The sequence below is a fragment of the Hippopotamus amphibius genome, chromosome 11 (assembly GCF_030028045.1).
Source record: "Hippopotamus amphibius kiboko isolate mHipAmp2 chromosome 11, mHipAmp2.hap2, whole genome shotgun sequence".
Classification (NCBI taxonomy): Eukaryota; Metazoa; Chordata; class Mammalia; order Artiodactyla; family Hippopotamidae; genus Hippopotamus; species Hippopotamus amphibius.
Genome location: NC_080196.1, coordinates 59436007 through 59462171, shown reverse-complemented (window position 1 = coordinate 59462171; position 26165 = coordinate 59436007).

The window sequence follows — 26165 nt, the reverse complement described above, 5'->3', positions numbered from 1 at the left end:
CCATTAATATGGCCTCAAAATCTCTAAATGATGGTAGTGTCTAAATTAAGCCTTTTATATACACTGAATTTTCAACCAGGTGGGGGTGCTTTCCTTGAAGTTTAATGGGTGGGAACGTATTTTTCTTCCTAAGATGTTTAAATCCCATGAGTTGTATGTGAGCGTGTATGTGTGTGTGTGTGTGTGTGTGTGTATGTGCACGTGCATGTGCATGTATCATTTAAATTATATATGTGCAGGAAAATGTCAAAATATCCTGTTATGGAATTGTCATACTAAACAAAAGGGAACTATTGGTATTCATTCATTTGGAAATAAATCTATACAGAGTGTATCTTTTTTTAATAACTGTTTTCAAAATGTCATTGGAATTACTTTTTTTTTTTTTTTTCCATTTAGACCCCACAATGACATATGCCAGTTTTCTTTTCTGGGAACCAGCCAATCTTACCTTCTCCTTAGAGGCTGTCACTCAAGGTAAGTGGAGCCATGTGTGCCTGGGAACTGGGGGACAGTTGTTGAAAGGCTGGCATCAATGCCTCACCACACTGGAGCTTCCGCAAACGAGGGATTTGACATTATTGCAATCTTTCTGAAATGAAAAGACAAGCTCCGTGGGAAGCACTGGAGTGGCCCCAAAAGTGTCTCAAAGTCATCCTGAGGCAAGATTGGCATGATGGGAGACATGTGGCTGCACACCAGTTCTGTGGGACCAGACTTGTGATGCCCTCAAATGACAGCAGAGGTGGGCTTTGGCAACAGCTGTTGAGGGAAATGATGGAAAGTGGGGAGACTGCATAGTGAGAAGGAAGGAGAAACACTCTAAGGAGATGCTGAAGCAGAGATTCAAACAGTGTGACTCAGCCAGATGGTTTGCCCAACCTCCTGGCAGATGGACCAGTAGAGAGACAAAAATGAGGAATAATGTGGGGACTTGGAATCACGGTTTAAAGCCATCCTTTCCTTGGTGAAGTCTGAGAAAAATGAAGTCTTGGCTCCTGATTACCTGTGGTGGATGAAAAGAAACTATGTATCTAGAGAGGGAAAGTTCGTAGGCTGGGTCGTCTGTGTTCCAGGTTCCCTATGAACATATAGGAAAGTGATGTGTGGTTTGGGAAAATTACCAGCATTTACTGAGCACTTATGATATATCAAATATTAGACTAGGCACTGGTTAATGAGTGGTAAATAAGATAGTCTCTGCATTCTGACCGATAGAACTTACGGCTTGTTGACAAAAGCAGACATGGCAATAGGCAACCCTAATGCGATGTCATAAGTGACACAAATGGGAAACTGTAGTCTACATAGGAATCACTGAGGAGGGAGATTTTGGTGGGTAAGAGGGACTCAAGGAAGTATTTGGAGAGAATGTAGGCACTAAGCTGAACCTTCATATCTGAGAAGTCAGCTAGATAAAGTGTGAGAAGTGGGTAGATGAGGGAAAGAGGGCAAGCTTTAGGGAGCAGGTTCCAATCAGAAGGAAAAGAAAGAGTATTTGTAAAAGTCTGATAGTAAGAAAATTTGTTGCAATCATGGGGATAATATCTCCATCATAGCATTTCCATCATAGCTCAGCCTAGCCTACCTTAAACATGCTCAGGACACTTACATTAGCCTACAGATGGGCAAAATCATCCCATGCAAATCCTATATGATAATCAAATGTTGAATATCTCATGTAATTTATTGAATACTGTACTGAAAGTGAAAAACAGAATGGTTGGCTGAGAACAGAATGGTTTTATAGGCATGTGAGCTGTTTCCCTCTGTGATCACGAGGTTGACTGGAACTGCCTGCCACCGCCCAGCACCACCAGAGAGGATCATGCCACTAGCCCAGGAAAAGAGCAAAATTCAAAATTTGAAGTACAGTTTCTACTGAATGGGTATTGCTTTCACACCACCATAAAATTAAAAAATCATAAGTTGAACCATTATAAGTTGGGGACCATCTGTATTTTTTTAATCTCATTCAAACAAAGTTTAGACTACCAAAATATCCATTTTATAGGGTACTTTAATCCACTTCACAATTTTTTAAAAATATACTTTTTAGAAAGGTAAAACATGAAATAGACTGAGAAACATAAGTGTGGTTTTATTTATTTATTTATTTATTTTTTATTTATTTTTATTATTTTTTTTGGGGGGTACACCAGGTTCAATCAACTGTTTTTATACACATATCCCCATATTCCCTCCCTTCCTTGACGCCCCCCCCCTCGAGTCCCCCCCACCCTCCCTGCCCCAGTCCTCTAAGACATCTTCCATCCTCGAGTTGGACTCCCTTTGTTATACAACAACTTCCCACTGACTATTTTACAGTTGGTAGTATATATATGTCTGTGTTACTCTCTCGCTTCGTCTCAGTTTCCCCTTCACCCCCCACCCCCTCCCATACGTCGAGTTCTCCAGTCCATTCTCTGTATCTGCTTCCTTGTTCTTGTCACTGAGTTCATCAGTACCATTTTTAGATTCCGTATATGTGAGTTAGCATACAATATTTGTCCTTCTCTTTCTGACTTACTTCACTCTGTATGACAGATTGTAGTTCTATCCACCTCATTACATATAGCTCCATCTCATCCCTTTTTATAGCTGAGTAATATTCCATTGTATATATATGCCACATCTTCTGTATCCATTCATTTGTTGATGGGCATTTAGGTTGCTTCCATGTCCTGGCTATTGTAAATAGTGCTGCAATAAACATTATGGTACAAGTTTCTTTTGGGATTATGGTTTTCTTTGGGTATATGCCCAGGAGTGGGATTACTGGATCATATGGTAGTTCTATTTGTAGTTTTTGAAGGAACCTCCAAATTGTTTTCCATAGTGGCTGGACCAACTTACAGTCCCACCAACAGTGCAGGAGAGTTCCCTTTTCTCCACACCCTCTCCAACATTTGTGGTTTCCAGACTTTGTGATGATGGCCATTCTGACTGGTGTGAGGTGATACCTCATTGTGGCTTTGACTTGCATTTCTCTGATGATGAGTGATGTTGAGCATCTTTTCATGTGTTTGTTGGCCATCTGTATGTCTTCTTTGGAGAAATGTCTATTTAGGTCTTCTGCCCATTTGTGGATTGGGTTATTTGCTTTTTTGGTATGAAGCTTCATGAGCTGCTTGTATATTTTGGAGGTTAATCCTTTGTCCGTTGTTTCATAGGCAATTATTTTTTCCCATTCTGAGGGTTGCCTTTTAGTCTTGTTTATGGTTTCTTTTGCTGTGCAAAAGCTTTTAAGTTTCATGAGGTCCCATTCGTTTATTCTTGATTTTATTTCCATGATTCTAGGAGGTGGGTCCAAAAGGATGTTGCTTTGATGTATGTCAAAGAGTGTTCTGCCTATGTTTTCCTCTAGGAGTTTTATAGTGTCTGGCCTTACATGTAGGTCTTTAATCCATTTGGAGTTTATTTTTGTGTATGGTGTTAGGAAGTGTTCTAATTTCATTCTTTTACATGTTGCTGTCCAATTTTCCCAGCACCACTTATTGAAGAGGCTGTCTGTTTTCTATTATATATTCTTGCCTCCTTTGTCAAAGATAAGGTGCCCATATGTGTTTGGGCTTACTTCTGAGTTCTCTATTCTATTCCATTGATCTTCCTTTCTATTTTTGTGCCAGTACCATACTGTCTTGATCACTATGGCCTTGTAGTATAGTTTGAAGTCAGGAAGCCTGATTCCACCAACTCCATTTTTCCTTCTCAAGATTGCTTTGGCTATTCGGGGTCTTTTGTGTTTCCATACAAATCGGAAGATTTCTTGCTCTAGTTCTGTGAAAAATGCCATTGGTAATTTGATCGGGATTGCATTGAATCTGTAAATTGCTTTGGGTAGTACAGTCATTTTCACGATGTTGATTCTTCCAATCCAGGAACATGGTATGTCCCTCCATCTGTTTGTGTCATCTTTGATTTCTTTCATCAATGTCTTAAAGTTTTCTGCATACAGATCTTTTGCCTCCTTAGGCAGGTTTATTCCTAGGTATTTTATTCTTTTTGTTGCAATGGTGAATGGGAGAGTTTCCTTAATTTCTCTTTCTGCTCTTCCGTTGTTCGTGTATAGGAATGCAAGAGATTTCTGTGCATTCATTTTGTATCCTGCTACTTTACTAAACTCATCAATTAGTGCTAGCAGTTTTCTGGTAGAGTCTTTAGGGTTTTCTATATATAATATCATGTCATCTGCAAAGAGTGACAATTTTACTTCTTCTTTTCCAATTTGGATTCCTTTAATTTCTTTTTCTTCTCTGATTGCTGTGGCTAACACTTCCAAAACTATGTTGAATAACAGTGGTGAGAGTGGACACCCTTGTCTTGTTCCTGTTCTTAGAGGGAATTCTTCCAGTTTTTCTCCATTGAGAACAATGTTGGCTTTTGGTTTTTCATATATGGCTTTTATTATGTTGAGGTAATTTCCTTCTATGCCCATTTTCTGGAAAGCTTTTATCATAAATGGATGTTGAACTTTGTCAAAAGCTTTTTCTGCATCTATTGAAATGATCATATGGTTTTTATCCTTCAATTTGTTGATATGATGTATCACGTTGATTGATTTGCGTATATTGAAGAATCCTTGCATCCCAGGGATAAACCCCACTTGATCGTGGTATATGATTTTTTTAATGTGCTGTTGGATTCTGTTAGCTAGTATTTTGTTGAGGATTTTTGCATCTATATTCATCAGTGATATTGGTCTGTAGTTTTCTTTTTTTGTGACATCTTTGCCTGGTTTTGGTATCAGGGTGATGGTAGCCTCGTAGAATGAGTTTGGGAGTGCTCCACCTTCTGCAATATTTTGGAAGAGTTTGAGAAGGATAGGTGTTAGCTCTTCTCGAAATGTTTGATAGAATTCGCCTGTGAATCCATCTGGTCCTGGGCTTTTGTGTGTTGGGAGATTTTTAATCACTGCCTCAATTTCTGTACTTGTGATTGGTCTGTTCATGGTTTCTATTTCTTCCTGGTTCAGTCTTGGAAGATTGTATTTTTCTAAGAATGTATCCATTTCTTCCAGGTTATCCAATTGATTGGCATATAGTTGCTTGTAGTAGTCTCTCATGATCTTTTGTAACATAAGTGTGGTTTTAAAAATGCATCCAGGGATTTCCCTGATGGTCGAGTGTTAAGGTTCCATGCTTCTACTGCAGGGGGCAAGTGTTTGATCCCTGGTCAGGGAACTAAGATCCACATGCCATGTAGCCAAAAAAAAAAAAAAAAAAAAGGAATCCAAATGTACTCATGGGCTCCTGTAATCCTATAATTAATTAGTCTCATGTATGAAGACACAATTATCTTAAATAAGATAATAAAGTTCAGATATCCACATATTAGGAAGGATGAATGAATGTTCATATTTATATTTTTAATGGAAATACATTGCTGTAAAATTTCTGCTCATTTTAATAACATCCTTTTTTTTTTTTTTTCATTTTTGTTCATTCTGAAAGTGTTGTTTGCCCTTCTCATTGACAGGAGGTAGCAGAACAGGATTGTAAATGGAAATCACCTAAGAACTCCAAACTGAGCACCAGGGTGAACTGGTGTCCCTTTTGGTGGCTCTCCAAGTTCTGAACGTTGGGATCTGAATACAGATGGAGGCCACTCGGAGCATAGGTCAACAGAACTTGGAGAAGTGTTGGCTGTGAGCTGGTCTGCACGCAGGTCACACACAGATCTCTTTGTGGTGGTGGGGAAGTTGGGGTCAGCTCATAGGGGAGTCCTGTTGTGGAAGACCCAGGAGTGCCGTAGATTTTACTTTTTAAGTAGTAACCCATTAAAATGAAAACAAGAAGAGGCCTTTGATCTGTGCTTGGAGCCCTAGAGAACCAAAACTGAAAATGGAATTAGAATTCCATAGTTTGTAGGTTTGTAACCAAACTCATAATCCACAGTCATACTTCACTTTTCCTCTCTCAGTCCAGCACTTTTAACATCTGAAATCAGTTTCCTTTATATCATGACAGGTTTTACATTAATCTACTTAAGTCTCCAAAACTAGAACATTAAATCAGAAACATAAAAACAAAGCCTAAATCGATTGACATGAACTCTGTATAACTTATGAAAAGAGAACAGAACTAAAAGTTGAATAAGCCTCAAATTTACTCCCACCTTAAGAAGTGTTGAACTTTTTCCTTCACTGTTTGTCTATTTTAATTTAAGGATGAAAATGGACTGTGTAAGAGTTCCACACATGTAAACACCAGGAACTGCCCCTAAAAGAAAAAAAACAGTTTTTATTACTCGGGAAGCCATTTCCATGATGGGTTTATGTTCATCAATAAACTAGATCTTGCTTCAAAACATGCAGACATGTGGGGCTGCTTCTAGCATCTCAGCAGGCCCTTCGGGTGGATTCCATAGCAGCTGATAAGAAATGGAGGAGGAGCGGGGAGAAGATACACACTGCAGTGCACCTGTGACTGTGTGACCTTGACTGAGGAACCTACGCTCAGCTGTCTTTCTCTCAGTGGACTCAGCTGCAAAATGGGGGTGAAAATAAAGTCATTTCTTATCACTAAATGAGACCATGTTGGCCAAACACTTAAAAACCCAGCCTGGCATTTAATGAGTGATTCATAGATGTGTTGCCGCCGCTGTGTATATTGTTGTTGTTGCTGTTATACAGCAACTTCTCCCAGTTAAGTTGACAACTTTCTACTTTTAGAATAATTGAGAGAAGTTAACATCTGAATTAGACACTAGGTATCCACTAGTAAGCGAAAGTGGGAGAGAGGAATAAATGTCTTGTCAAAAAGGGTAAGCTGAATACATGAATGAGAAAATGCCTACCAAGATATGGAAAAGCAAAACAGCATTGCTTGGATTTATGATGGTCAGCACAAAAAAGCTAGTAGGGCCTCCCCACAACAGAATAGTATGTCCTTATAGAGAGAGAAGATTGTATCCTTTAGCCTAGGGTTCAGACCAGTGAGCTCATCTTGAAAAATAAGACCAACACAAACAACAGTAACAAGTAAAAATTAACCCCACAGCCATGGTGTTAAAACAATATTTGTAATTCAACACAAATGAGTTATTAAACAGCACATTTACTCTCAAGAGACTGCACCATTTCTGTTGCTACCCATCATCCTGGGGATGGCTCAAGTCTTGAAGAGGCAGCATCACAATAAGGCTATGTCTGTACTTGAGAAAATTCTAGGTTTCATATTCTGATTAAAAATCACAACTGCTTCTTGGCAGTGGAAATTATGTATCTCAAAATCACCAGTGAGCTGGGTTTACATTTGTGCTCGTTTATAAAAATTAAAAAAAAAACAAAACCTGAGCAAACCTTTTCCTGAGCATTAAGCCTTCTGACCTTTATTGAAAATAACAAAACAGTTATTCAAAGGACACGGGGATTAATTAAAGGTAACTTTCTATTTGCCAACATTCAAGCGGGTATAGCTTGCCTACCTTTCTCAGAGGGCTTCTCTGAAAGAATGTTTGCAAAGCGCTCAGCCTTCTCAGGAGGGTGTTGAGTTGTGATTTTTTTTTAAATTTAAATGTCTGTATATACAAAAGTTTGATATGTTAACAATGAAAATCTGCATTAGCAGACTTGAGTCTGTCTTGAAGAAATAATACCAAGCGTGTATGGGGAAAACCATTTCGAATCTTGAGTTCTAGGCCTGAGTTCCTCGAAGCAGCCGTGTGGACTTGGGCAAGCCAATGAAAGGAACTGACATATTTTATTGTCGGTGTTGGTTATGGTGGTTTGTTTTGTTTTATTTATTTATTTATTTTTTCACTCCAAAATTGTACACAAAATATACACAGTTCTGGGGGAAAGGGACTTGACAAATCCTATGAAGTCCTTGAAATATCTCTCATATTTATCCCTCTATTTTCCATTCTCATTGCTATTGCCTAGGGCAGGTATAACATTGTAATAATCTCTGAACTGATTTTCCTGCTCTGGCCAATCTCTTCAATCTATCTAATATATTTATTCCAGAATTTTTATCATTTCTTCATTTATGAACCATGAATGACTCACCATTGTTACAAAATCAAGTACAAAAGCTTGTTCAACATTCAAGGGTCATAACACGGTGCCACTCTCGCTTTCTATGTGACCTTTTATTTTTCTTCTACATATAGCTTATTTTTCAGAAAAAAAAAAGTTTCGCTTATTTCCATCCTTTAAATACTTCTTGCATTTTCTTGCTTTTGCATCTTTGATGACATGGGTCTTTCTTCACTGGAGCCTGTACCATGCCTCCCTGCACAAAATGCTGGCCACACGCGCCTGCAAACACACACACATGCACTCTAACTGAGTCCCTGTTGGGAAGCTGTCCAAGTTGAGAACTCACTGACTTCTTTGTTTGGGAGGCAGTGTTTCTTCTCAGTGCTAAGAGTTGTTCTGGAACCTTTGCCAAAATATGGAGGTAACTCCATTTCTATTCACTTAATACTCTCTTGGGAGTCTGATAAACACATATTTGTGACATGAGACATTTGACCTTACATTATCTTATTTTCCATCTGTAGAGTTATAATCAATAAATTGCACAGTGAATGAACACTCTGTGTGTGAGACTATTTGTTGTCTCAGACCTGGGAAGAAAAACCTCTTGAGGTTTAGGACTGAAAGGGAGATAAAACCTTTACTATGCTCCTTCTAGAGAAGTGTTGAAGCTATCCGTATAAGTATCCAGTTACCCATCCTTTTAGTAAGACAGCATAGAGTAGAGGAGAAGCCCTGAACCTTAGCTTCTCATTTCTAAAAGAGCAGATTTAAATTATGCTCCCAGAGTTCCTCCTAACAGGATCGTTCTCTGATGCTAGAATCAAAGGTCATATATTTGTTTCCAATTATGTCATTCATTTCCTTAACTACATATTAGAATATCACCTCCTTCTTACTTGTATTGTTATTTAATTTTTTTAAGAATTCAAAGAAGAATTAAGTAAGGATTGGTGAAAATGATAGATTTGTATCAATAAATCCAAATTCTAGTGATACATCTGCCACTGATTTGCTTATAAGCTTACAGCAGAATTTTATGTATATGTCTTTGTATACATTCTATGTATACATTCTATATATACATGTCTTTCCACCTGTAATATGGGGTAATAAAATTATCAATACAAGATTATTATAAGGCTACATTGAGATATTTGAGTAAATACATAGATATAGATATAGATACAGATATACACATGTGTTATCATTGGTTATGCCATTCTTAAACTTTCTTCCTCTTACTAAAAACCATACGTTGTAAAAGTCTATAAAACATCTCAAGCAATTGTAAAATGTGCTATCTTATAGAGCTATAAAGATCAAAATAAATATGTTTTTGTGTGATAGAAATAGATCAATCCTTAACATGTTTTTCTATCTTCTTTTTGATTTGCTTGAATAAAGGATAAATTTCCACTTTTCAGTAATGGAACAAATATAGGAAATTGTTCCTCAGATGTTCATATTGAGATGATGCTGGGCTATGCAAATTCAATATCTTGGTGAATTTGCTATGTTGTCACAATTGCTAAAATATATGTATCTCTGTTGTACTAAGCAAAATCAAGAGTGGTCTGGGAATGTGTCATTTTAATGATAATAGTACAAACCAGCCAACCAATTTTTATAGATCAAAGTAATCCTAATGAAAACAAGGTACCAGGCCTATATTAAAAAGCCCCTTTATTTTTGTATTGATGTCCTTTGTGAAAAATTAAAGAATCTCCACTCAACCTAAATGAAAAGAAAGAAGCATATCATGCAGACAGGGAAAGTCACATGAAACCCAAGAAGAGGAATTTGACTTAGCATTAAGAACTAGGAAGAAGGACTTATATTCCAAATAGATTCCCTCTCAATCTTTTCTCTGCATGTTATTCTTCTCTGAACACTGACCACTTATATTTCTCTAATCTAAAGAACAAAAGCAAATTCAACAACTTCCTAAGTTTAAAGTAGAGCCTCTGTCTCTGTTCACAGACTTCCCAAAATTTTTTAAGCCAAAACTCAAACATTTGTGACAGAGAATGTCCAGCATGTATAACAGCTTCAACCAACCAACAATCAATTCATTGTTTCCACAAAGCTGAGTTAGGTAAGCACATGGCAGCTCCCAGTGAAACTACACGGATGGATTGGACAAACCGATAATTCCCAGGAAGAAAAAGTAAAGATGTTTACTACAAAAGCCTTCCCTAATTTCTTTGTCCAAGCATAATTCTCTCTTTTGATACCTCAGAGTTTTTATTTCTGTGATTCAGACATATTAGTATTTGATTACACATTGTCTTATATTGTTCTTTATTACTCATATACATACTTTGTTTCCCAAACAAGCTACAAATATTTTGGTGTATTGTCATGTCATATTTCTACTACATGTTATAGAAAGTCTAGCATAGTACTGTATACACAGAAGCCCCTTTAGTAATAATTACTTAAATTAAGTCGATTGTTTTACATGGGTGACTCCAAGGATGTGTTTAGTTCAATCAAAAATGGTTTAACGGAGTTTGTCTTTCTGCATCTATCTTTTTGAACTCACAGGTCAAGTTTAGGCAGATGACATTGAAGCAAGTTTTAACCCTTTCCAATGATATTTATCTTTTCAGTGACTCCTCCATATGTGTATGAATGGTAAGAGGGAGGCAGGATTTTAAGATAGCTGCAGGGAAGAGGTTGACAGCAGGGAAGAATTGGTTGAAGTATTTGCCCAAATGATAGGACATCCAAACCTCAAAGGAGAGGAATACTAGTAAAGGCAGGGTAGGCTAACAAATGAACTATCACATTCAAATTTTTTACTTATTTAAGACCCAGATAGGTTTTTTGAAAAATATCAACCAATATATTCATTTAATTAAAAATTGCCCAAACTAAAATTTTCTAACTAAAATATTAGGGTATAAGTATTTTATAAAATTGTATCTCCATCTATACATAAATTAATTAATATGGTGCTAAAATATATGCACATTTTAGTTAAAAATTTGAGAAGCGCATGCATAGCAATATTTTACTAAGACTTTTCCCAACAGTCAGAATACTTTGTTTCCCTCAAAATCATTTATAGACATTTCCACTTACTACTTTTAGCAATGATGTTTCTTTGGCAGAGAGAAATACAGACGTTATTATTAATTTTGGTATTAGTATTAGGATCAGTATTACTGCTGATTACAAGCATTTTGATGTCATCATTTCTAGGAAATCTTTGAATACTAACCTAATAATGGCCACTTTATATAATGTTATCTCCTATAAAATGTCCCATGTCTGTTTTATAAGTTACCACCCATTGCTATATATTTGGTATTTAAAGAAAGATGTGCTTCTGATTTATTTACTTACTTCCAATATACTACTCTTACAATTTAATTTTCTCTTTGTTCCCCAGGAATCATTTTTGATATGACTAATATAGGGATGGTGATAAATGTCTGCTTTCTAAAGGGTCAGACTGTTTCGGGAACCATTAAAATAATATCCTTATTATAACAATACAATAGTTTTGTTGAGAAGTTGAGAAAGACTTGAATCTTTTAAGAAGTCTTAGAAATGTTTCTCCTACCATCGCCTTTATTTTTTAAAATAAATCATAGCTAATTTCCACTTATGAGATGGTTTTTATTGGCAAACAGATGAGCGGGTGTTGGGAACTCAGGTCTAAACTACTTAAATCAGAGGGAGAATTAGCGCAAATATTCTTAAGTAAGCATTCATTGTCTAATCAAACGAAACTGGCTTACTCAATGTTCGGGAGCATGTCTTTTCAAATCCTGGCTCAGGCTCTTGACTAATGTGGGCTGCTCACTCTGATCCTATTGGGGCTGCAGAAATCTCCTATTTCCTTTCATTTTCGGGTATGCAGCTGCATTTCTAAGCCATGACTACATTGCTAAATGAATCATTGATTTGGAAAATCTGAAGTGACCTTCAACTTGTTCTCAAGCTCTTCCTCAAGAGAAGAGAGGCAGAATCAGCAAAATATTGAAAAGGGATAGTTTTTCTTAAAAAGGTGTTTTTGGCAAGTAGAAGGTTGGAGACCACTCTGTATGAGTGTGTGTGTAAGGGGAAGATTATTTTTTATATTCAGAAATAAGGTTCTTTATAATAATTTTTGGGGGACATAGCTTCAGAAGACAAAGCCTTTTTCTTATAGTACAGAGGCAAACACTGCTTTTGGCTTCTCAGCTGCCCTGTTAAAATATATTGCTCTCAGATAGCCTGAAATTCTTCACTAAGGTGGCTGGGACCAGTTCTGGGTACTTAACCAGATAGCATGATCAATACTGTGAATAGTTATATGATTAGAAATTCTACTTTTTTAACCTATCCTTAAATTCACTCTTCATTTTCAGTTATGTTTATAGAGGATGTTTTGTCAACAATTCTAGATAAACACCCCGCCCTGGGGAACAGTGTAGCATGCCTTCTGCACTGACTTGCTTCTTTCCGTGATGGGTGACCTAGTTAGACATAACACTATTCAATGAGACGTATGGATTAGCCTGATGGAACTGCTCAATGAAGTTCATGTAAGGTCAATGGAAGATGCAGGTATCATATCTACTGAGTCACTAACTGGCTTCACATTATCAATACAGTCCAGTTAACCTCACTCTCCTATCCCCTGAGTCCCCTCTCCCCTTCAGTGCTGAGTGTCGTCAAAGGTTCTCTAGCTAAAGTAGGTATTGGGAAAGAAACTGACAGGAGCATCTATCCTTAGGTATAAATGACTGACAAGTCTCAATTCTTAAAACTGAAAAAATTCGCAGTATACTATACTTGAAGGTTCTACTGTATCATACTGGAGCCGTAATTTAAGTTTTTCTGAGTTGACCTGAAATGAGAGTAAGCTACCTAGATGACCTCATAGGTTCCTTCTCACTCTGACAATAAATGGACTTTTTATGAGTTTCCTAAGTGTGGTTTATTTATTATTAACTCTGTTTAGAGCTATGGAAGCAGGGGCTCAGAAAGGTCTAGTTGCAGAGCAGAGGGCAACTTTCCAACTTGTGGGTTTAGTCACATTCCTGGCCTAGAAGCTTCCTGATTATTCTTATCTGTCGTGAGGCTTGCACCGGGTTCCTTTCATCAACTTCCAAAACTAACCCGTATTGACAAACTTTTCTTCTGCATCTGATCTCTCCTAACCATTTTCTTATATTGAGTCATTTTTTGCTTTCTCTCATCCCGTTCTGAACGTTCAGGTGGGTGAACGTGATGACTCTAAAAGGCAAGCGATCAATATCTCGGGTTAGACAAAGCTTCATAAGCCAATCTGCCAGGCTGAGCAAAGCTCCTTGTGTCCTTAACTGTAACCTTGGCACATGAAAAGCGACTTCCATTCCATTTCACCAACGTTTCGGTCAAAGATCAATTGCCATTGTAATTATATCATATATCACAGGACGAGGAATCAGTGAGAGGGCAGGCCCTTTAAACTAATACATATCATTAGCATTTAAAGAACACGAAAAACAAATTGAACATTAGTCCTCATGTAACTCTTTTTTCTAGAGCAAATAATTTTCCAAATTAAAATGAATAAATTAATGAAATTGCCACATGCCTGAGAATAAACCTGGTTGGTAATGTCGGCAAGCCCTCAGCAAGGTTCAGCTCACTGTACTTCTCTGTCTGATCATTATAACATCTAATCAAGAGGAGCTTAAATACTTCAGTGACTCTCAAAATAAATTTGATCTGAGCAGCTCAGGTCTCATGGATTCCTAAGGTTACTGACTAGGTGAAACATGTTTTTGTTTTAATCCCTGTCTCAGCTCAGAGAGGATTAATGCCCATAATTCTCCTATCCGCATTTAATTGAGAAATGAAGTTTGAAGAGGCACCTCTGGAACACTCCACTTTGAAGTATGACCTATCCACTGGATACACAATAAATCTTCCTCTGCTCACACACACTTACACACATTTTTCCTGACCCAGAGAAGAGGGAAGAAAAGCATTGTGTGTGTGCACCTCTGTGTATTTGCATGTCTCTATTCCAAAATACACATCATTGTTGTTTTCCCTTTTCCATCTTAGAATTATCCTAATGAAGGCACTTTCTGGGAAGTTCAAACTATGTCTCAAACAGCTGTTACCGTACCTTTCACTAGCATTCTAATAACCCCAGCCCTTTTATTAAAAGCAACACAATTCTTGCATTCATGTTATATGACTGGGACTTTTATTTTTCCTTTGTCCACACCAGCAGAGGAAAAATTTCCTAAGGAAGGAAAGAGATGAGATACTGTACCCTTAAACTATTTCCTCAGCTGAACAGGCACTAGCAGAAAAGGGCCAACATTCTGAACACAGGCTCCTCCTTATGTCCTCAAAGTGACCCAGTGCTCAGATCTATTATGGAAAGGGCACAGAGGTGCACGGGAAGACTTAATGCCAATCTCACTTTTTCCATAAAAATTGATGTGAGGTTTAATAAGGCAATATCTGTGAAATGCTTAACATAGGGCTGGGTACACAGTAAGTCCTCAGCCAAGTGGTGCTGTTACCACTCATATAAGGAAATTTCACATTTGTACCCAGGCCATAAGGTGTCAGAAAGACTTATCTGACACTCAAATACCTTTTCTAAACTAATTGCAGCAGTGACGTACCATCACCTCAGCCATAACCTAACAGTCATACAGAACAACTCTAGCTCAGGGAGAACGGTCCCAGGTAAGGTTATGAATACTTGAAAGCAGGGACCATTGGAGGCTAGCTTGTAGTCTGGTTACCACAGCTACCTACAGTATGCAGAAAACTTTACCAAATTGCTCTCTCTTACATTTTAACCTTCAACGACCAGCTTTTTGTATTACTGTTGTGAGTGAGATTTCAGGAAATGACGATATACCCAGAAATAAAAATACTTAAAAATTGACTGTTATCTATTTACCGATGTTTTTGTGTGATATCTTACTTGAGTTGCAAAATAACCTATTATAGTAGGTAACAGAGTAGATACTACTATAATAATTTTATAGATAAGGAAACTGAAGATCAGACAGACTTAATGATTGACTCAAGATCTCAACTAGATGTCCTCCCAGTATTCTCATGGCATTTTTTTTTTCTGCCAGGCTAAGCTGCCTTGTATATTTGTTAAATGCTTACCTGCTTATGTGCTGGGAAGAGGTTTGAAGCAAATCATATGTATGTGATTTTTGACTTGAAAGTATTTTCTCTACTTTCTAAAAATCACTAGATTCCAGCAACTGATATATCTGCTTCTTTTTCTGTCCCATTACTTGTGACACACACACACACACACACACACACACATATACTTACAGACACATATACACACACACTCCTCTTTCTGGTCTCCTTTATTAATAGCAAACTAAATTTCTTTCAGAAAATAACCTGTGGTCATTGTGTCGCAGAGAAATCTCCCTTTCATGCAAGTTAATATATATAGAAACTTTGTAGCTTTCCTCCCTTTATTCTAAAATAAATTATGAAAGGTTGTATGTTCAAGCTTCAGGAAGAATTTTTCCTGTTTGGGGGAACTTTTTCAACTACTTCTATTTGAACTGGTAGCCATTTGTATAAGAAGAAGATGAATACTAATGGAAAAGCCCATAGTGGATTTAGAAAATCATTATAATCGTTCTGCCATAGGTTTGGGCCTTTGACAAAACACCTATTCAAGGATGGAAAATCCACTATTTCTCTTCTGCATTTCTTTTTCTGAATAGAGCTGGATTGAATAACCAGGGCTGATAAAGGATTCAGAGCAATTGCCTTACTAAGTAATAGTGAGCCATGTTCTCATCAATGGGACGGAAGCTAGGCTTCTGTATATCTAACTATGCTGCCTTCCATGTAGTGGAGGGGTTGGGGAGCAGATGGGTAAAAAATGGGTAAAAAAAAAGCCCCCATAATTTTCACTATTCCTACAACATTCTCTATCTAAATACCAATCAGGACACCCCGCTGTGATAGTCTACATACTTGCAGATTTATTTGCACCTCTAGATTTTTTCTTATGTATGACCCTTGTGCTTCCAATACAGGTCTACCTTCTTTATGCATGTTCAGGTCTCACTGACCCTCCTTGAAGCCTCCTAAATGAGTAATAATCGGTTACATCCTTGCTAGTTCTGTGATTTCCAACAGTGCTTTAACATAAGCTAGCTCAGTGATCCTCACATAACCTTAGAAGTCTAGCTCACCAGGTATTATCATACTGTTTTCGTGAATGAGAAGAAAAAGATTGGAATAGTTTGATTAACAAAAAAGTCACAGAGCTAAAAAAGAAGAACAAAAAAGTCACAGAGCTAAAAAAAAAGAAGCCCTATTGATCCCTCATTTAGTGAAACGTAAAGCTTCTCATCATCTACAATCTGCATGAGACTTCCCTTTTCTGAGTGCTTGCAGCTCCTGGAGTCTGTCACATTCTAACATAGACTTTAGATACCATCTGCCTGGCTGTTTCCCATGTACGCATAACTCACTGATAATCTAGAAATAGATCTATCCTGCACCTTCTGCATGGAGCATTCCTGGTGCTGGCCTTCTTCCTGTGTTCTCCCAAAGATGACAGAATGGGAACAATGGGAACAATGGGACCAATGAGAGGAATGAGTGAGACACTGTGGGTGCTTTTTTCTGCTCCCAGCCATCCTTGAAGTAGATAACATAGCCAATCAAGATGAGGAGTTACATACTCCATTCATTTATTCAATCATTCACTTAACGTAGGCCATACCTATTATGTGATATTCTTTCTTAGGTCCTGGAAATACTAGTTAAAGGTGGCAAATCTTGATCTGCAGGAGCTTAAAATTGAGTGGGGATACTTCTACCCTTTTTTTATGAAATGAAAAAAAAATGTAAGCACCAATGTGCAAGATAGAAAGAAATTGTTCATTTCTTCATCTGTATCAGGAGTAAGCACATGAGTCTGAGAATAGATTCCTCCTCTCTTATAGGACACTCTGAATTTAAGGATCCAAATTTAATGACTACATTATACTTACCTTAAACTGAACATTGCATGTCAGCACTTGCATTTGCAGCTTGGGGATGGCAAATCCTAGACTTTTTTCCTTTTCTCTTCTAGAGTCTAACCTGAATGGAAAAGATATTATAAGGATGATCAAATATTCCAGGCATTCTGTCTTGGGTGAATCTGAGAGAAAACCATGCTTTCTATTTATATCCAAAGTATTTCACAGATGATATGAAATAATTTTGACTGGATTAGCTCTTTGACTAATTTTTTGATAAATCAGGAATCAGGACTTAGAAATATGAGTATACAATAGCTTTCTGCCTAGTCAACCGTGGCCCAGGTGGAAATGTACCCTCTGTGAATGTATTCAACGGCCACAAAATACCTTTTGAATATGATATTGCCTTTTAAAATGCATGATCATAAGATCAAAATTTCTGCTTCCATTCTCAGTGCTTCATATCCCATCACTTACTGGATTTGAACTCTGTACTGTCTCTTTAGTATATTTATTAGATCCTATGTTTGGCCCTAAATGCATTTTTTTTTCATATAAGAGCCTTCTATACAATATGTCATTTTAAAATAGTTGATATCTCTCACAAAAGTATATTCTATACTCAAACTTCAGAGTTAAAATTGAGGCCCACTTCTTTTCTCATGGCATAATATAATGTTGCTTTACTGGCAAATTCTTATATTCCCTGAAAAACTCACCATTTCATGGTGACATTTCAAAACTGCCTTAATAAAATTAGGATGATTCCAAAAAGCTTGAAAACAGAGAGTAGTTATTCCCATGATATATGATCCTCCTGGACCTCTACCTCATAAACCCCTAGCTTCCTTTCAACTCATATAGAGAAGCCAATTTTTCCTTCTTTGTACACAGCATTCATTTTTCCCCTCTCTGGGCTATTATTTATTATTTAACTTGGTTACTGTGTTATTTAAAGAAAAAAGCAGTTTGCAATATTGCCTGTATGGGAGATGCTATACAGAATAAAGCAATATTGATTGCATAGTAGCTATTAACTACTGTTCTAAAAACAAGGAAGGAGTGTGAGACAGTGAATCAAGGCAAGAATCATCTTTCACCCTTTTACAAGATAAAGAGGGGAAAAAATTAGCAAACCATGTTCCAAATAATTCAAAATTTTAGGATTTCTTCTTTAAGGTCCATAAAGCCAGCTTGAAAGTTTAAGCTAGTAAGTGATCTTACAAGAACAGAAACAGCCCTAAATGAACAAAGAATTTACCATATTTGAAAGGGTACACAGAGAAAAACCAAACTTTTATCATTTGGCTTCAGCCCACATTTTCAACATTGACTACTAAGTCCTTTGCACAATTACACTTAGTTAGACTGTTTTTCCTAGAATTTTCAATATATATTATTTTGATTCTTGCTGATAGTTTTCCTTCCTAAAAATTTCAGATTTAATAAAAATAGGAATTTATAAATACTTCCATTCTTTGATCTTCTTGCATCAATCTGTCTTGATCTCCCTATTCTGGTTGTGAATGGTAGAAATTGGTAGACTATTACTAGTGAGGGTTAACCAAGCAACTGGGGATTCTGTAGATTAGGTTTCACAAAGGGAAACATTCCTAAAGGAGCCTTTAAGAAGACATGGGTAGCATAAAGAACACAGCAGATAAAATGCAGTTCGTAAAGGAAGAAACAGAAGAACGCATTTTTTATCAAACTGAGAGAGAAAAGAAGCAGATGTCAAAAGCTCAGTATGAAGTCAAGGCATAGGGACAGTAGAATCCAGAGTAGAGAACAGAGGTCAAGAGATTAAGTGGGAGGTTATTTCTGGAAAAAAAAGTCAAGAAGAGGTGTAATTTATCACTGACATTTAATTGGTCTTCATGGTGAGATGCATGGAAGTACCACCAGTATTTAAAAAGCTATAGACAGGGAAGACAGAATTAATCAGATTTCCAACTGGACTCATCTCTCTGTTAGGTACTGTGGCAGTAAAGAAGATATGCTTCTTTAAAGAAAGTTAGAAGACCAATGTAGCACATAAATCAATTAGAAAATACTGTTTCGCAAAACACCTTGCCCATAGTGATTGATCAGTAAATACTTGTTAAGTGAACATAAAAGCTGTTTGTGTTTCTCAGATGCTGTGTACTGTAAAATTGGAGGAGAAATTTAATGAGAGATAGATAATTAGGAAGGTCTAAAAGGAGGTGGAGCTTGAACTATGCTTTTGATAGTAAAAGACAGAAGCAAATGAAAGAAAAAGAAAGATCATGTTTGAGAAAAATGAAAAGGGATGAGTAAGATGATTTCTCCATTAATTAGATCATTGCTCAGGTCTGAACAGAAACTTCAGTGTCAAAACCCCAGTTGCCTAACTCATTCATTATTATTTATCCCAGAAAAGTACTTGACTTTTCTCTAAATAATACCACACTAACATATATTTCTGGTTCTCATTAAATAGTATTACAGAAATGTCCTTTCTTAGTTGTCCAAGTATATATATATATATATATATATTTATATATATATATATATAAAATGTATATATATTCATATGTAAGGACAAAGTCTTATTCCCGTGAAATCATGTCAGAGCTGAAGAAAGACCTTGAACAAGCTGTTCTTCGGACAGTTCACCACCTTGTAAAAGGTGAGGGCTGTAGTCCTAAAATCTACGGTTTCTAAATCTGAAGCAAAAATCTAACCCTATTGTATCATTGTTTTCATTTAAATGACATCAATCTAAATATATGAATGCATTATGGTCAAAATGAATATATTGATTTCTACACAAATTAAGGCTTTTGCTAATTTGCACTGATGCAGTTGAAACAATAAACTCAATGATGACAACAAAGTAGCTAATTAAGCTGATGATCATTTAATTTTACTTTTGATAATGCATATGTTTTTATTGAGGCTAATACAATGTAAATTATAACCAGCTAGTTTTAAATATCCTCTCATTTGAAGCATCTGCTCAATGAAGGAGATCCACTGAAATGTGGACTCCCCATGCTGTTGCTGATTGTGAGAAGAGGCTGACTTGAAGCTTGCAGTTGTCTGTGGCCTGATTGTTGCACAGATGACACACTTGTGAAATGAGGGAATGGTGTTTGTTTATATCTCTCCATACAGGGACACACTAATGTTGCATTCCGTCAGCTTAAGAGAAAAAAAACAAATACACTAAGCCTCTTGCATTCATTCATTCGTACACTCATTCATTCACATATTCATTCTTTTCATTCATTCACATGCAAGGCCCTTGCAAAAAATTTTTAAAAACTATATAACTTATCAGATACTCTGTGTTATCACCTATATGTCAAATCTAAAAAATAAAACAAAGGTAGGATTATATCAGAACAGAAATAGACTCACAGATATAGAGAAAAACTAGTGGTTACCAGTGGGGAGAAGGAAAGGAGAGGGACAAGATAGAAGCATGGGTTTTAGAGATAAAACCTACTATGTATAAAATAAGTAAGCAGCAAGGACATATTGTACAGTATAGGGAAATATAGCCCTCGTTTTGTAATAACTTTAAATGGAATATAAATAAAATAAAAATATTGAATCCCCATGTTTGTACACTTGAAACTAATATAATATTGTAAATCAACTATACTTCAATTAAAAAAAAACAAATATATAACTTATCACAAGTTTCACATCCTAGGAGTACAAATAAGCACCTAGGTGAGAAGATAACTAAACCTTAACATATATTACAGGTAAACACTTTGCTAGGTGTTTTGCATATAGCATTATACTTAATCTAAACATGCTAAAAAAAAACACAGGCAAACAAGAGCTGGATATGACTTTTGAAATAATCCTTAATAATAAAGAATGGGGTGTAGGTTATTAGACCAGAGCAAATGTGTAGGATTTAAATGGTATTCCTAGTGTATTGGGAGAACACAAGAAAGTCCTATGTATCCAGAGAATAAAGCACATTTGGCACTATGATGGGAGAAGAGATGAGAAAGCTGGATCATTGAAAGGTTTTGAAATTCATCTTAAAATAGAAACCTCTCTGCTGTAAGCAAAAGAAAAACATAATTAAAACCAAAATGCCAAATAAGTTCCATATTTTAGAAAGAAAAATGTGACATTACTGAAATTGGAGAGGAAGGAGATCGTAGGTGGGAAGTGGTTGAAATGCCCATGACATGAAGGTATGTGGACCAAGGCAGTCAGAACAGAACTGTAGAGGAGGGGCTGAGTTATGAGATATTGCAAAGAAAAAATAAAATAAAATAAATAAAAGAATCTGTTCACTGGAACTCTTTGTGCTAGAAGCTACAATTGTTCTCTAACAATCAGACATATGGAATAAAATTATCAACTTCATTTCATAAAACTGATTGGAACACTTGGATTAGATGTGTGGCCACACTGGTTTCTTAGTAACTTAGCTCAGTACTTTACTTATCCCATCCAGCAAGACAGAGTCAATTAATTACAGATCTTAGCAGGAGCCTGCCTCAAGACATTGACATCATGGTGAAATACAGACCAGAACGCATCCTTTGCACAGGGAAGGGAACCAAAAGCACAATCCAGAGCTGAGCCAAGCACTTTCAGATTTTTCTCCTACATTCTCAAATCAAACAGTGCTTCCACTTCCCATAGGAAAAAGTAAGTGATGGTTGTGGAGTGTAATCACTAGTGTATAAATCACCTGGGAGTCTTGTTAAGCTGTAGATATTGATGAAGTGGGTCTTGGCTAGAACCTTGGATTTTGCATTTCTAACAAGCTACCGGGCCATTCCTATGCTGCTGCTCTGTGAATTAATGAGGGGGACAGGGAGCCTAGGATGGTTACTGTGGCAAAGTTTTCTTACATTAAAGCAGGGACTGTGATTCTAACTGCATCTTGCTTGGACAGGGTGCTCCAGTTCTCTGATTTCCTGCAAAGTTCAGGATGAAAGACAGCTATTTTTTGCACATTAAAACTGGCTAGGCTCACAATAACCAGTAATTGCTGAAATCTTGATAAATGTGGCCCAACATAACCATAAGAGGGTAATTCAATTAAACACTCGTAAAACATCCAGACTTAGAAATGTTGATTCCAACTCTTTCACGCTTTTCATATATTCTCCCTTCTGGCTCTAGAGGATTTAAATATTTTTAAATTAGCTCATTCTGCCCCCAGAGGTCTTCATTTCCTCATTTGTTTTATTTGATCACATTAGCTTATAAGCTGCCTCATATATTTTGGGGATGTGTTTGGGGACAGAAATACAATAATGAAATTAGCATTTCTTCCCCTAAAAGTTAGGCTTCAGTGTGGACTCTGCTTATCTGTCATCCTTACTTTCTTCATCACAGTGCCTTGCACATAATAAACCCTTAGTAAATATGTCTTGATTGATGTATACGTTTGCAATTTTTCGTTCCTTACGTGGGTCTAAAGTACTAGGTTTCCCAAAGCTATTTCTTTTTCTCCCTTTAGAACTTGACAATTCTTTCTTCTTCAAAGTGCTAGTAAGTATCTCAAGTTTATCGTTTCAGTGTGGTGGTGATAATTTCCCATTCTGGGGGAGAGGGATGCTATGCCCCAGCATTTGTGCACTTAATTAAAGCACAAGGAATACTTAATTAGTGTAATAAATGCAATTAAAAATGTCTCTAATGGAGAAACTGCTGCTCAGTTTTTAGAGCAACAGAGAGGGGATGGCCAGATGGGTTAATTAATCACTGTTAACTCTCATTTGATAAACACTTTGAGGTTCTCTGATACAGTGAGAATATACCAATGCCATACATTGTTTTTATTATGTCTAGATAGAATTATCATTTGGACCCTTCTTTCTTAGGTCTCTCAGTTAAAAGTTTTTACTTTCAAAGTTGACCTTTGCTCTCTCCAGGTATAATTCTCTTGTTTCTATCTCTCAATAATAACTTAAGCCATATCACAATGGAAGAAGGTAAATGTCAGTTTTCCAAATTTTAAAAAGGTTTGTTTACATATTGAGCAATGTACTACCCTTTTTTTTTTTAAGAGAACATTTTTTACTGTCACTGCTGTTAAACTCTGTGGATGCCAACATCGTTCTGAGTGGAAAAGACTACCATTCCTTATATTATGCCACTGAGTCAAATTTCCATCAACCAATGATTTTTGAGCGCCTACCATGTACCTTTTGTGAAAGAAGTTTTGAAAAGTTATGTTGACTTTCATTCATATACTTTGTAAAAATGTTTGAGTCTCTTTCCCATACCTGGTGTTACCATATTTCTTGTTGGATCAAATTTCTAGTTGCAAAAAGAATCAACTAGTACCTGAGATTTGAATGATGAGAGGAGTTAACTCCGGCTCCAAAGGCACAATCAGTGACCTCTGTTTTGTGTGCATGCTGATGATATCCGGTGGCACTGAGTGGTAGGAGAAAACAAAGGTCTGTGGCCATTGTTGTTCATTGTCAAGACTTTACACAAAAGTACTGACTGTGCTATAATAGGGAATCAGCTTGCCAAAACATTACAAGAGGCTGAAGTTTCTAACTCACTGAAACTCTGGTTAAGTTATTATATGCTTGGATGGCTGCAAGAACAACAGATAGCTATGTAATTAATGCAAACCATGTCAGCCTCCCTCACTTCCTTCTTGTCTCCATGCAGACCAGTAATGAGACGCCTCCTGACACACAATCACAACGCACTGACAAACCATCTTGCTGCGTGAAAAAGACACAGAAAAATCCAAGAACCGTGACAAGACCGGCAAGCACAGCTCCTCTTCACCGGAGAGTTCACGTCCTAGCTGTCCCTGAGGCGGACTCCTGGATGAAGTCTTCATCTGCCAGGCTGCAGACCAACTTCCAGGTCTGAAGGTCTCTTATGTTATCATATAGACAACAAAAGTTACTGAAAGAATGATTTTCTCCTTTCTGCTTATGTTAGTATTTCTGAGAAAATATTGAAAAGGATTCTCTGAAGCAATTGCGCATTTTACTGCTTATTTTCAGTACTATACAAGGCACATGTACCCACCAAGAAATTGGATAGTTTCTCTGGTGTAGCCTCATTAAATAGATTAAAATAGATGATGTTAACTTTTATTGTTAACAAAAATGTGAAATTTCTCCTGATGTGCCATGAAATGTGATCCTCACCACTGTGCTTTAGTGGGTCTGCTCATCAGCAACACCATTGACTGACATCTTAAGTGCACTCTGCCCTTACATACCTGTGTTAGCTGCTGCAGGTGATACTGAAAAGCCTAAAACACAGTATTTGATCCTGTGCTTTAATTACCTTCACATAATTAGTGAAGTGGAATTTGTATGCAAAAAAATGCAGAACTATTGAATGCAATAAAATCTAATTCCAAATGGAAAATATAGACAAGATACATAATGGGAAATCAATGACTGAGATTACCATTGAAGAAGGCAAAAATGTGCAATCCCTATAGGAAAAGTGGATTCCAAAGTAAGGGGATTCTAGACAAGGGAGTGTGTGGGAGAAGCCAGAAGACTCAGTACTTGCAAAAATATCCACTAAGAATGTCCTCATAGATGGTAATAGGACGAGAAATTGTGCTTTGCACAGGCAATACAACTGGCTATTAACAGAGGGAAAACATAACAAATAGAAGTTATAGTAAAGACCTTAAAACCTATACTCTAGATTTTTAGAGAAGACCAACATGTGAAACAATGATGAATGTTTAAAAATTAAGAATAAGAATTGCTGAATTACATGGTATAGACTCTAGCCTTTATAAGAATTCACATTAAAGAAATGTCAATGAAAAAATGGAACAATCTAGTAAGGTATCCTGAAGGTGATAGGTCTTCTTTTACATTTGGACTATTAGCTAATATTTGAATTTATAGAGGAAAGAGACTAAATACCAGATGGAACTAATGCATAACATAAGCCAGGAAGTCAGTATTAGATCTCACATATTTATGGGGCAGTAAAGAACTTAATTCAATTAAAGACATGATGCAGTAGGGAATAGTGATCCACTGAAGTTTATAAAATAACTGATGAAAAGTGTTATTTTAGGTAGATTAATCAGAGGCAGTGGTTCTGTACTCTGGTTTTTAGACTCCAGGGAGGCTGTGGAAATAAAGCTCCACGTTCATGTGGCTATGTGCAAATTGAAACCTGTATTTACTAAATAATGAGTATATTCACAACATATATATCCTTTAAATATGTATAAGTGTGACTAATAAAATGAAAATAAATTTAATAAATGACGTCTCTTATAATCTTATACCATTCTAATTTTCTCAACTAACAGGTGTGGTTATTATCTCATACTGGGAGATGTATTACTTCCTTAAAAATGCTGCCAACTTACATTATCACTTGTTTTTCAGGTATCAAATAAAAGGCACACCAGATGCTTAACATATTTTCATTTATCTACTTTATTGATTGTTTACTGAGTTACACTAACCTAAATAGTACCATTAAGATTGCTATATTTCATTGTTTTTTTTTTTTCTTCTTAGTCAGTAATTAATTCAGAATCCATTTCTAATGTCTGGAGTTATAAAATGTGTACATTCCCTAATGACTCCAGAAACTTCTTACTCTATTTCTCTTTACTGAATAGACTATCTTTTCTTTGTCAAAGAGCATTTGTGGTGTATTTTTAAAGACCAGAAAATAAAGACAAGCTTAGAATTTAGCCCAGAGTGGCAGATTTCAAAACCAAACAAGCTTGTTTCATGTACCCCACACTTTGGATTTTCATCACTTACAACATGTCAACTTGCTGAGCACAAATGTTCCATCCTCCAAAAAGCACTAAATAGTGAAAGCAAGATTTGATGAGATAGAGTAAGATATAAGTAATATCATAAAACATCTCAAATTTACCGAGAACTTTTACCACATGCAAATAAGAAAAACTTCAACTGGTTTCCCAACCTTGCTCCCCACCCCAAACACACAGCCATCTACCCCTATAATGTACTTCTGCAATAATGATACATTTTTCTTTTCCAAGAAATGGAGAGTGCTGATTGCTGATAAATATGCACTTGAGAGTGGAATATGTAGTAACTTGGATATTCAAATGTTTTAAATTGAAATTGCTCTTTGATTTGTGAGCTTTTCTTTCCAGTTACTTTGGCTGGAAAAGGTTAACTCAGAAGGCCTACATTGCTCCAAACCTTAGACATCCCAGAAAAAAAGCCTGTCTTCAGGACTGACCCTCGGCCAGCTCC